The sequence below is a fragment of the Dasypus novemcinctus genome, chromosome 4 (assembly GCF_030445035.2).
Source record: "Dasypus novemcinctus isolate mDasNov1 chromosome 4, mDasNov1.1.hap2, whole genome shotgun sequence".
Taxonomy (NCBI): Eukaryota; Metazoa; Chordata; class Mammalia; order Cingulata; family Dasypodidae; genus Dasypus; species Dasypus novemcinctus.
Genome location: NC_080676.1, coordinates 18882765 through 18895852, shown reverse-complemented (window position 1 = coordinate 18895852; position 13088 = coordinate 18882765). Strand labels below are relative to the sequence as shown.

The 13088-nt window shown below is 38.1% G+C and overlaps 1 protein-coding gene across 1 annotated transcript in view; it reads left to right on the top strand.

The window, feature by feature from the left end:
- Positions 1-12596, top strand: part of TM4SF18 (transmembrane 4 L six family member 18) — a 35872-nt gene extending 23276 nt beyond the window's left edge. Inside the window, exons 7-8 of the mRNA XM_004460565.5 lie at positions 10128-10254; positions 11283-12596. The gene's annotated coding sequence lies outside the window, so the exon portion shown is untranslated. The remainder of the gene's footprint in view (positions 1-10127; positions 10255-11282) is intronic.
- Positions 12597-13088: the final 492 nt, after the last annotated feature.

The following is a 13088-nucleotide window of genomic DNA, read 5'->3' as shown; positions in this document are numbered from 1 at the left end:
AAAAAAAGATGAGAATGGTATATAAAAAGAACTATTCATAGTAGGAAAAAGGGCATAGTGGAAGAGTCTTTGGGGAATTTTAATTCAAGGAAAGACTCAAGTACAAGAGCCCAGGAACTGACATTAAGGTTGAGGCCTTGAGGATTTATCACATTCTCCAAATTTGTAAGCAAGCCTCTGTGAAACCCAGATATAATATTGTTTTTCCATCCACTGTCAGATGTTTGAGCATCCTTAGGAACTCTGATTGTGGTAGAGTTCATAACTTGTCATTCTAGAAACTAAGGTGAATATCTTTGAGTGATTCTGCAGCTGTTTGGAGGAACTTGTTTGTATCTATAGACAAACTTGGAAGCCTGAAATCCTTAGAGAGCAATTCAATATAGCTTCCCATCCTCCCTTTTATTTTCAATGGACTTTGGTTCTCTACTTCCAGAACCACTATAGCTAACGCAGGGATACAACAGAAGACATCCAATGATAGTTGGGGTTCCTTTGGGCTTCTCTGACTGAGAGCTGGGTCTCTTCTGCAGACCAAGAACACAACCCTGCTGAATAGGCACCCTTGAGGCTCTTGACCTCAAGCCATCCAGATAAAGCTTTTTTTAAAAAAATAATTTATTTGGGAAATGGGGGAAAGAATAGAGCTTGCTGAGAAATGGGAAGGAAAGGCAGAAATACACACCAAGATTTGGTGTGGGCTCCTCTAGGCAGAGAGAGCCTGAAGCTATTCTTGAAGGACCTAGAAAAGGGGACCCCTGAAATTAGCCTAGGAAGCGATCAGGATTTGGTTGCTTCCACCTCAAGGAGCAGGATGGGGTACAGTGGCTTGGACTTGCAGCTCAAGGGGATCCATGAGGTCCACTGTGGTGGGAATCTCTAGTAAGTATGGATGCTTCCTGCAATGGAAAAGTTTTTCATCAGCTTCTCTGAGCTGGAGAATGAGGCTCTTTGAAGACTGTTCATGTTCTTGGAGATGACAGAGCAAGTCTCTTTGCTCTTCCTGGGAGCTCTGGGCCAATGCTTCACCTTCTCTGCCATTCCTAGAAGCAGGGGAAGAGAGCTTAAAGGGAAATATTTGCAACAATCAGGGAGGTAGTTGCTGAGATCTTAAGTCTATAATAACAGAAAAACTCAAAGGAGTTTCTTTGGACTTGAATATCTAAGAAGATAACCATGGGAAGACTGAGGCAGTGGTCCAGGTGAGATTAGTCTTCATTGATTATAGGTTTTAGAGCACAAGAATCAAAAATAGCATTCAATCCCTTATATTAAGTAGAATTATGAATGAATAATGTGAAAACCATCAAGTGTGTTTGGGGACTAAGATATTTATTCAATCTCAATATATCTCCTCTGAGATTACTTATTTGTTACAAAGGGGGAAGATGCCTTTAGACTAGAGAGATCTGGCAGATACCAACTTCTCTGAGTGACTGTAGTGCCTCCCCCAATACCCTCTTGGCCCACCCTGCAGGGTTTCTGCAGACAATTCTTGTATAGGCTGATGACTTCCTGCATCTCTCTACCCAGTGATATTTTCAGGTTGTAGGGGCATGTTTTAACTGCACACAGAGCCTTTCTGAGATGTCTGTGAGTTAACACACCAAAGTGACCATCAGCCAATAAGAGTTGGTAGCTAAATTCCATAACTTCCTTGCCCCTTGTAGGAGAATTCTGAGGGTAGCAATGTATATTCTTCTGGAGAGTTCCCAAAGGGGACCAAGCCAAAATTGCCCACTGTAGTAGTCACACATTTATAAGCCTTTTTAATCTCACTTTCCTTCTCCCTCATTGTGCTTTCTGGGATTACCTCCCAAATGATCTTTGTATCATAGTCTGCTTTTAGGCAACCCCAATCAAGACACTTATATCACCAGTAAAGGGCCACACTGACATTATGGGCCTCCCAATATGATACATGGGAGTACACAACACCTCCTATGTAGAATTCCTATTGTAAAACGTTCAGCTTAAATAAAGAAGAAACAATCAGACTTATCCTGGTTCTGGGGCATTTTACAAAATAGTTGACTTGTTCTCTTCAAAAATATAAATGTATTTTGACTCAACTTTATCACAAAAACAATGGAGAAAGGGCCAAAAGCTGTCTGAGGGACCTGCTTTAGGAATCAGCAGACTAGGACAGTGCTGCACAACTCCCAGGAGGGTGAGGGACAGAGAGATGAGGAAACCAAAACTACAAATGTGAGTTACTAAACCCCCACAGCCACTGTGTAGGGCTCCCATTCCTTAAGACATTAAGCCTGGATAAAAACCCCGCCTCACTGCAGCTGACTGAGAGGGGAGCAGATGCCTTCCTCCCTGTCAGCTGTTACAAAGAAAGGAGGGTGAGTCGGAGGGAAGAGGGAGGATGAGTCACAGGGCTTCTCTTCAGTGAATTTGGCCAACACAGCCCACTTTGAATCTGGCCAGACCAGAAACATGAGAAAGCAGAGGTTGAAAGAAACATTGCCATGAAAAAGTGCACTGATGAGCACCACCTGCTGGGTGGCCAGGAAACTGCAAGAAGAAAAACTGCGTTTAGGTCTCTCTTCAGTTTCACCCCTGAGAGAAAATCTACTCCCCATTAGTGAGTCCCTGGCCAGATTTTGATAAAATAAGCTGGGCAATTTTAAAGACTTAGAATAAGTTGAACCAAAATTCAAAAAAGAATATAGAAAAGAAGATTACTAGGAAGAATAAATTAAAGGGTAAAAAGACAACAGTAAGATATGACAATGGAAAGCCAAAGGACAAAATGGATGAACTAAGTAATGCCTTTATAGTAATAATATCTACTGTTAATGGTTTCAACTCCCCAATCAAAAAACATAGACTGATAGAATGAATTTTTAAAATATGAACCATCTATCTAAATGCTATCTACAAGAGACTCACCTCAGATGTAACGACACAATCAGGTTGAAACTGAAAGGCTGGAAAAATATATTCCACACAAATAGTAACCAAAAAAGAGTTGGACTATGATACTAATGTTGGACAAAATGGATTTTAAATGCAAAACTGTTAAAAGGGATGAAGAAGGTCATTGCATATTAATAAAAGGGACAATTCACCAAGAAGAAATAACTATACTAAGTATTTATGCCCCTAATCTGAGTGCCCCAAGATGGATGAAACACATACAGGCAAAACTGAAGGGAAAAACAGATGTCCCTACAATAATAATTGGAAACTTCAATATACCATTCTCAGTATTGGATAGGTCATCTGGACCAAGGATAAATAAGGAGACAGAGAGCTTGAATAAAATGAAAAATAAACTAGACCTAACAGACATTTATAAAACATTACACCTCAAAACAGTGGAATACACATTCTTTTTAAGCACTCATGAATCCTTTTCCAGGATAGACCACATGTGGAGTCACAAGTCAGGTCTCAATAAAAGTAAAAAAGAATGAAATTATCACCTTTTCCAGAAATCATCCTGGGCTTTTCATCTATGGGGGTTTTTTGATGACTATTTCAATCTCTTTATTCATGATTCTTTTGTCAAGGTACTCTGTTTCTTCTAGGGTCAGTGTATGAATCTGTCCATTTTATCCACATTGTCTAGTTTGTTGGTGTACAGTTGTTCACAGGATCCTCTTATGGTCTCTCTTATTTGTGCAGAGTCAATGGTAATGTTCTCCCTCTCATTTCTGATTTTATTTGCACCTTCTCTCTTTTTTATTTGTTGGTTTAGCAAAGGGTTTGTTGATTTTGTTGATCATCTTGAAGAACCAACATTTGGTTTTGTCGATTCTCTCTATTTTTTGTTTGTTGTCAATTTCATTTATTTCTGCTCTGATTTTTATTATTTCTTTCCTTTGACTTTGTTTGGTATTAATTTGCTGTTCTTTTTCTAGTTCCTCCAGATATGCAGTTAGATCTTCAATTTTATCTTCTTTCATCTTTTTAATGTAAACATTGAGGACTATAACTTTCCTTCTCAGGCTTGCCTTTACGGTGTCCCATAGGTTTTGATATGCTGTGTTCTCATGTTTGTTCATTGCAAGATTTTTAATGGGAAGCAGCTGTTGCTCAAGCAATTGAGCTCCCATTTACCATATGGAGGACCCGGGTTCAATCCCTGCGACCTCCTGGTGAAAAAAAAAGAAAAGAAAAAGGGCATCCCAAATCTGCATGGTGAGGCACAGACCATCCATGCAGTGAAGTGATGCACCAAAAACACAACGACAAAACCAGGTAGAAAAAAAAGATATTTACTGATTGGCCATTTATCTTTGCCCTACTGATTATTTGAGTATTTTGTTTAATCTCCATATATTTGTGAATTTTTCCTTTTTCCATCCATTATTGACTTCCAGATTCATTCCATTATGATTAGAAAAAGTGCTTTGTATAATTTCAATCTTTTTAAATGTATTGAAACATGTCTTTTGAACCAACACATGGTCTATTGCAAAGAAGAATCCACAAACACTTGAAAGAATGTTTTTGGGTGTAATGCTCTATTATACACCCAAAGCACACGGAACAAAAGAAAAAACAGATAATGATAACTCATCAAAATTAAAAACGTTTGTGCCTCAAAGGACTTCATCATGAAAGTAAAATAACAACCTACACAATGGGAGAAAATATTTGGAAACCATGTAATCTTATAAAGGTTTACTACCAGAATATATAAGAAATCCTTCAACTTAATGATAAAAAGACAGACAACCCAATTTAAAAATGGGCAAAAGACTTGAATAGACACTCTTTAAAGATTTATAAATGTCCAGAAAGCACATGAAAAGATGCTCAATATCATTAGCTATCAGAGAAATGCAAATCAAAACCATAATGAGATACCACTTCACACCCATTAGAGTGGCTGCTATTTTTTAAAAAAGGAAAATCACAAGTGGTGGAGAGAATGCAGAGAAAGAGGAGCACTCTTCATTGCTGGTGGCAACTACTATAGAAGACAGTTTGATGGTTCCTTAGAAAGCTAAATGTAGAACTACAACATGACCTGGCAATGTCACTCCTATGTATTTAACCAAATGAATTGAAAGCCACGACTCAAATAGATATTTGCACAGTGGTATTCATAGCAGCTTTATTAACAATTGCCAAAAGATGGAAGCAACCTAACTATCTATCAACTGACAAATGGATAAACAAAATGTGATATATACTTAAAATGAAATATTATTCAGCCATAAAAGGAAAGAAGTTCTGATACATGCAACAACATGGATGAATCTTAAAGATATCATGTTGTGTGATACAAAAGGACAAAAATTGTATGATTTCACTTCTTTGAAACAATTAGAATAAATAAACTCATGGAGTCAGAATCTAGAATATAAGAAACCTGGGGATGGGGTGGGGAGAAGGAATGTAAAATTAAGGCTTAAAATGTACAGGGTTCCTATTTGGAATGATGGAAAATTTTTTTGCAACAAAGACATACTTATTCTCTTTTATTTTAATAAATACATAAATTAATGTTTAAAAAAATAAAGCAATAAATGGTTATTATTGAAGACTTATAACAGATTGAAATATAAATAAAGAAAAGCAGTCATCTACAGTTCAATCATACACACAAAACCACTGTAGCATTTTGACATATTACAAATCATCTCTTTTGGAAATCCCCTATCCAAAGAATCTTGTTTGGTTCTTAATTTTCAATAATTATAAGATGTTGTATCCTGAGTTTCTACTTCAGGTTCAGGGAAATATTTTGGTAATGGATGGTGGTGATGGTAGCACAACATTATGAATTCAATTTACAGCATTGAAATATATATCTGCATATGATTAAAAGGGGAAATATTAGATTGTATATACAATAAAAATTAAAAATGCTTAATAAATCCGTGGAACTACACTATGCAAATAGCCCTAAGTTAAACCATGGGTTTTAGTTAATAGTACATATATAAAGAGGTTAATACCAGGGTGATATTTGGGCCAAAATCCAACCAAAACAAACTGTGGACAATAGTGTATCATAATATATTAATAATCTTCCAATCAATGATGAAAAAAAAAAAAAAAGGAAGCGTGCTGAGTGTATTAGTCAGCCAAAGGGGTGCTGATGCAAAATACCAGAAATCTGTTGCCTTCTATAAAGAGTATTTATTTGGGATAGAAGCTTACAGTTACCAGCATAAAGCATAAGTTACTTCCCTCACCAATCTACTGTCACTTGTTGGAGCAAGATGGCTGCCAACATCTTCGTGGGCTCAGGCTTCCTGGGCTCCTCTCTTCCTAGGGCTTGCCTCTCTCTAGGCTCAGCTGCTCAGTCTCTGGTTTCTGCAGCTGCAAACTCTCAGGCCAACAGCTCGTCTTTCTTCCTGGAGCTTTCTCTCTTTCCTCAAAACCACACTCCTCTGTGAGCTTATTCCCGGGACTCCAGCTCAGAACTCCCAACTCTGTCCTTTGCCAGGTCTTTTCTCTGTGAGTGCCTGTCCACCAAGGGGTGGGGACTCAATGCCCTACTGACATGGCCCAATCAAAGCCTTAATCGTTATTTAATCAAGTAAAAGTAAAACTTCTGAACCCAATACACTCTAATATGCCCAGAAGAAAAGACCAGTCTGCAAACATAATCCAATATTTCTTTTTGGAATTCATTAATAATATCAAACTGCAACACTGAGTGAAAGAAACTAGGCAAAAAGTACTACATATTGTTTGACTCCATATATGCAAAATGTTAATACAAATAAATTACAGAGACAGAACTATATTAGCAGTTATGTATGGCAGAAAAAGGATAGAGAGATCAAGAGGTGACTATTAAGGAATAGGGTTTTGTTTTGGTTTTTTTTTTGGTTTTTACTTTTTCTTTTTTGGAGTAATAAAAATACTCTAGTATTGATTGAAGTGATGAATGCACAATTCTGTAATTATACTAAAAGTCATTGTATGTATACTTTAAATAAATTGTATGGTTTATTAATTTTAAATAATAATAGGATATATTCTTCAGATAAATTGCATGGTTTATGACTTTTTTCAAAATGATAGGGTGATGTGAAGGTTAAGCTAATGTGTCATCTTGACCAGGTAATTGTGCCCAGTCGTGTGGTCAAGCAAACCCAGGCTAATTGTAATACAAGGACATTTATAGACTCTAGACATCAGTGAGTTCATTGCATAGATGACTAATTACATCTACAATCAACCAAGGAAAATGCTGTCAGCAGTGAGTGGCATTTTATCCAATCAGTTGAATGCCTTTAAAGGGGAAGTGATTTCAGCATTGAGAATTTTCCAGCTGGTTTGCAGCCTGCCTGTGGAATTTGGACTTTTGCATCCCGACAGTCACATGACAGAATTTTATAAAATTTATAGTATTTACAGATGTCTTGTGTTGATGTTGTTTCCCTAGAGAACCCTGACCAATGCAGATGAGTTGTAAGATAGGGACTAGAGTTGGTGGTAGTATTTTGATAATGCACTTTCATTAGTTGTAACAAATGTTTCGAACAACGCAAGGTGTTGGTGAGGGGTGATGTATGGGAGCCTTGTACGATCTTATACATGTTTGTCTTGTAAGTTCACAACTTTGCTATTCACTTGTTGTTTATGTATATTCATGTAGAAATGATACACTTCAATAAAAATTTTTAAATGTAAAAAAATAGTACACATACAAAAACATGCTATCACAGACAATTGTAACAAATGTTCACACCAATGCCAGGTGTTGGCGGTGGGGTGGAATATGATAATCCTGTATTCCGTGAATGACTGTTCTGCAAACCCAAACTTCTCAATTAAAAATAATAATAATCTGGCACAACTTTCAATAAAGAGGAAAAGCCCTGAGGCGCCGAAGGGGTAATCCACTTTTCCAGCACAGCACGTTGGTGGGGACCATGGGCTTCGGAGCTGGAATTCCTGGGGGCTCAGATCTGGCTCTGCCTCTGGCCAGCTGTGTGACCCGGGCAGGGGTCTTCCCTACCTTCCCATCTGGTTGCCTCATCCTTGAGGTGAGAACTATTAAGTGAGTTAAACTCATAAAGCACTGGACACATAGAAAGCACCCCCAAAACGGTAGCGCTGTTATTAGTTATACTGTTGCTGCTTTTGTTTTCCCAGGTGACAAAGCCAAGTTTCAGGGTAAGGACTACAATACATTCATTCAAAAAATATATATTGGGTAATTATTATACTGTGTGCCAAACACTTTTCTAGGTGCTGGGGATACATCAATGAACACAACAAACAAAAATTTCTTGCCTCTGAGGAGCTTACATTTTAGTGAGGAAAGACAGACAATACATTGTAACCCTGATAAATAAGAAAAAATCAGAGTAAATGAGAAGATGATATGTGCAATGGACAAAAGAATAAAGAGGGGCATCCAGATTGTCGAGGAGAAGAGGGGCGGGACAGGTGGTGATATCAAATCAAATGGTTAGGGTTGATCTCATTGAATGACATCGGAGTTGAGATTTGAAAGACATGAGGAGGGGAGCCATGAGGTTATCTGAGGAGGGAGATGAGAGAAAAGAGGTAATGGGAGATGAGAACATTAAAGAGCTTTAGAAGCCACAGAAAGGACTATGGTTTTTACTCCTCACGAAATATGGAGTTATGGATAGGTTTGAGCAGAAGAGTGTCTTACTTGGATTTACATTTTTTAAATTGTCATTCTGGCTGCTATAGTAAGAAATAGACTGAAAAACAGTAAGGGTAGAAGTAGGCAAAACTGGTACTGCAATACTCTAGAGAGTAAAATGATGGCTTAAATCAAGGAAGTATCAGTATATTTTATGAACAGGTGATAGATTGGATGTGAGGTGTGAGAAAGAAAGAACTTAAAGTTAACACCAAGGTTTTTTGCTTGGGTTATGGGAAGACTAGAATTGCCTTTAGCTGAATGAAAAAGGCTCTCAGTGGAGTGGTGTCTTGGTTTCCCAGCTGCTGAAACAAATACTATGCAATGGGTTGGCTTAAAACCCAGGAAAGCTTTGGCTCACAGTTTTGAGGTTGAAAGAAGTCCAAAGTCAAGGTGTCTGCATGACTATTCTTTCTGGAGGAAGACTGTCACATCCTGGGGCTTGCTGCTGTCAATACTTGGTCCTTGGCTTTTCTATCACATGGCAGTGCACAGCAATGTTCTCTCCTTTCTCCTGTGGGTTCTGCTGACTTCCAGTTTCTCTCTTGTGGCTTGTTCTTTCTTTGTCTGAACTTCATTCTGCTTATAAAAGACTCCAGTAATCCACATTAAAGCTCAACCTGGTTCATTAGGGCCACACCTTCACCAAAGTGATATCTTCAAGAGATGCTATTTACAATAAATGGGTCCACACCCCCCTCAATGAGAACCAAGACAAAGACCATCTCTGAACTGCATGTGTAATTCAATCCACCGTAAGTTTTTGAGGGACGGGCAAGATCAAGAGTTTGGTTTTGTAATTCTTATCCTCCTTCCCTTTATAAGTCAGATATTTCACCCCCTATGGCTCCTTCCAAGATTTTCTTTTTGTCTTTGGTTTCTGCGGCTTGAATATATATTTTGCAGGCCTTCTAGGTGTAGTTTTTGGTATTTATTCTGCTTCATGTTGTCTGAGCTTCCTGTATCTATAGTTTGGTATCTTTCATAAATTTTAGAAAGTTCTCAGCCATTATTATTACTTCAAATACTTTTTATCTCCATTTGCTCTTTCTTCTCTTTCTGGTATTCCAATTGTGTATATGTAACATCTTTTGAAATTGTCCTACAGTTTTTTGATGTTCTGTCCTGGTTTCTTTGTTTTGTAATTTTTTCTCTTTGCATTTCAAATTGGAATGCTTCTATTAAACCATTGCAAACTTACTGATTCTTTCCTTGGCCACATCCAATCTGCTGATGAGCTCACCGAAGTTACTCTTTATTTCTGGGTTTTTTATTATTATTTCTAGCATTTCCATTTTGTTATTTCTTAGGATTGCCATCTCTCTGCTTACATTACCCACCTGTTCTTGCATGTTGTCTACTTTTTCCATTAGAATCTTTAACATAATAATCATAGTTATTTCAAATTCCCTGCCTGATAATTTAACCTCTGTATCATATCAGAGTTTTTTCTGATACTTACATTGTCTCTTCAGACTTTTTTTTCCCTTGCTTTTTGGCATGCCTTGTAATTTTTTGTTCAAAGATGAACATCACCTGAGTTGCAACACCTACTCTCCAGTTCATTGGACTCACCCAGGACAGCTAACCAGGAGATGATGACGGACAACATGAATCCCAAGGAACAGAGAATGTCTGCAACTGCAAGCAAGGTAGCTCCATCCGTCAGCCCTATGGGATCTAATACCCCTCTCAATTAGAAGCAGAGTGGGCATCACCATCCGCAAGTCCTCAAGATTGGGGAATGAACAATGGACTAAAGTATACTTATTATTATTCTACTATAGACTTTTTATTACTCTAGTAATGGAAGAACTTTTACATTCATGTATGGCCACCAGAGATTCTGAGGGGAGGGAGAGGGAAGAATAGGGATAACATGGGGACATTTTCTGGACATTGTTTTGCCCTGCATGACATTGCAGTGATGGAGACAGGCCATTGTATATTTGTCAAAACTTACAAAATTGTGAGGATAAAGTATAAACTATAATGTAAACTGTAGTTGATGGTTAGTAGCAATGCTTCAATATGGGTTCAAAAATTGTAATAAATGTACCACACTAATGAAGGATGTTGTTAATGTGGGAAAGTGTGGGAGGGGAGGGAGTGGGGCATATGGGAATCCCTTATATTTTTTAATGTAGCATTTATGTAATCTAAAGTTTCTTTAAAAATAAAAAAATTAATTCTAGAAAAAAAAATGAACACATTTTATCAGGTAATAGGATCTGAGGTAAATGACTTTAGGGTAAGGATTTATATTAATCTGGCTAGTAGTTGGGCTTTGTTTAATATTTGCTTTAGCAATAGGTGCCAGGAGTTTCAAATTCCCGTAGTGGCCTTGTTTTTGTCCTTTTGACTTTGGTTATCCCTAAGTACTCCTCAGACAGAATCTGTCTTGCAGCTCATTCAGCTGTAATCTACTATTATTACTCTGGAGCCTTGTTGGTGTAGTGATAAAGCGGGGGGAAGTGTGAGCATTCCATAATTTTCCCATTAAGTTCCAGGTCTTTAGTTCATCTGTGTCTCTGACCTATGACATTCTCAAGTGTTTCTTCTTGTATCGTTATGCTCCCCCCAACCCCCCACCCCCATCATTTCTTAAGTGAGACAGAAAGACTAGAGGGGGCCAGGGTGTCCCAGGACAAGGTTCTGATAAAGTCTTTTCTCCCTGCAGAGCAAGCCTTTGTTGTGAAAAAGATTCTGGGCCAACTTCACTCACGCCAGATTCAACAGATCTTAGCTAAGTACCTTGTCTTAAGCTCTTGAGTTACAAACAAAGAAAATAGACAAATGACGATGACCAACTTCAAATACTGCTGAACCAAAACTGATCCTGTCAGAACTATGCAGGAAGGACTGTAAAAGATGTTTCCATCTTGGCAAACCATAAAATATAATATTGTCTAGGAAAACGTGCTTTTGGGCAGAGAGAGAGATAATCCAGTCCAGTTTTCCCCATCCCCTGTTGAAATGTTTTAAAGGTGGGGGTGGGGGGAGTATATTTATTAGCCCCATTCTGTTGTCTGGGGGAAGGCACTAACTTCCTCTGAATGTGCTCACTGAATGTGTCGGGCCAGAGGGTGGGTTCACAAAGCCCTGAATGTGAATCACCCTCATGCATAAAGGCATGCATACATAAAGGCAATTGGTTTCAGAAGACTATGCAACTTGTTCCAAACTACACAACTAGCAGATGCTGGAGCCAGAACTTGAGGTAGAGCTGTTTGATTTAAGCACACTAGGCTTCTTCTTCATTTGCATTTGTTGGGGTATCTACTGAGGGAAAAAACTGAAAGGGCTTCTGTTATACACAGTCCACAGTAAAAATTAAAGTACTTGTGAGGAGAAGGAAGGAAGTCATAGAATTTATTGATGAAGATGCACTTGAGTCTATTTAAGGAGTCCCATTCCCTTCTTGGAAAATGGTCCTTTCTATGACAGCCGGTCCAGGCCACAATAACAGGGAAGGCTAAAAGGTCCTTCCACATACAGAGCTAAATCTGTTGGGCTCTAGCTTCCAACTACCCCAACCCAACTGTTTTGCCTTCTTGAGGCCAGAGAGCCTGTCACTCATCCCTTCCATGTGAGACCCATCATTTCTGACCCGGCTCTTCTCTCCACCTCTTTCAAGTATATCTCCAGGGGTGTGGCATGCCAATCCCTTCCTCTTCCAGCTGGTTCTCCATGGATGGTTTCTCCACTCACCACGGCCCTTCCAGGTCCAGCTTCTCTGAATTCCTTCCTTCAATGTCTGCCAGTGACCTTAGAATCTGCCAAAGCAGTGGGATGCTTACCCAACTTCCTCTTAAAACTCACCAAAGGATTCACAAATGTGACTAGCCTTGTGGTATGACAGCCTGGAAGTTTTGACCTGTGTAACATTTAATAATTGTTTCTTATGAGGAAGAATGATTGCTTCATTATTTTTTAATGCAAAAAAAAAAAAAAAAAAAAACCCAAACATGTACTATTTGTTTTAAAAAATCAAGTGAAATATAAATGCACTCTCCTTGTAAAAGAATTTTAAAATATCATAATCCTCTCTGTTCCTCCTCAGAATTTTTAGTTTATGTCCATTTCAGACATTTTCATAAGTGTTTATAAATACCCATATATGTTCATAGGAAATACATACTTTGATTTTATGTGATTTAAAAAAATAAACTGTATTATATCCATAATAGGAAAGGTTATGGTAAAATTAAAATGAAAGAAGTAAAACTCTAGATACCGACACAGAAAGGCCTCTAAGACATGTAGCTCACTGAATAAAAGCAAGCTACATAATAATGCATGACATATGACAGTGCAGCCTCAACATTTCAACTTTAGATTTCTAAGCCTAAATCATATTACCACTCAAATTCTTAATAGGCCCTGTGGCTTTCCAATTTCAAAATCTCAAACAAAACCTGATAGTTTTAGATACCCCAATAGAATACAAAACACAGGACAGAAAAATGGCAAATAAAAATTCCAA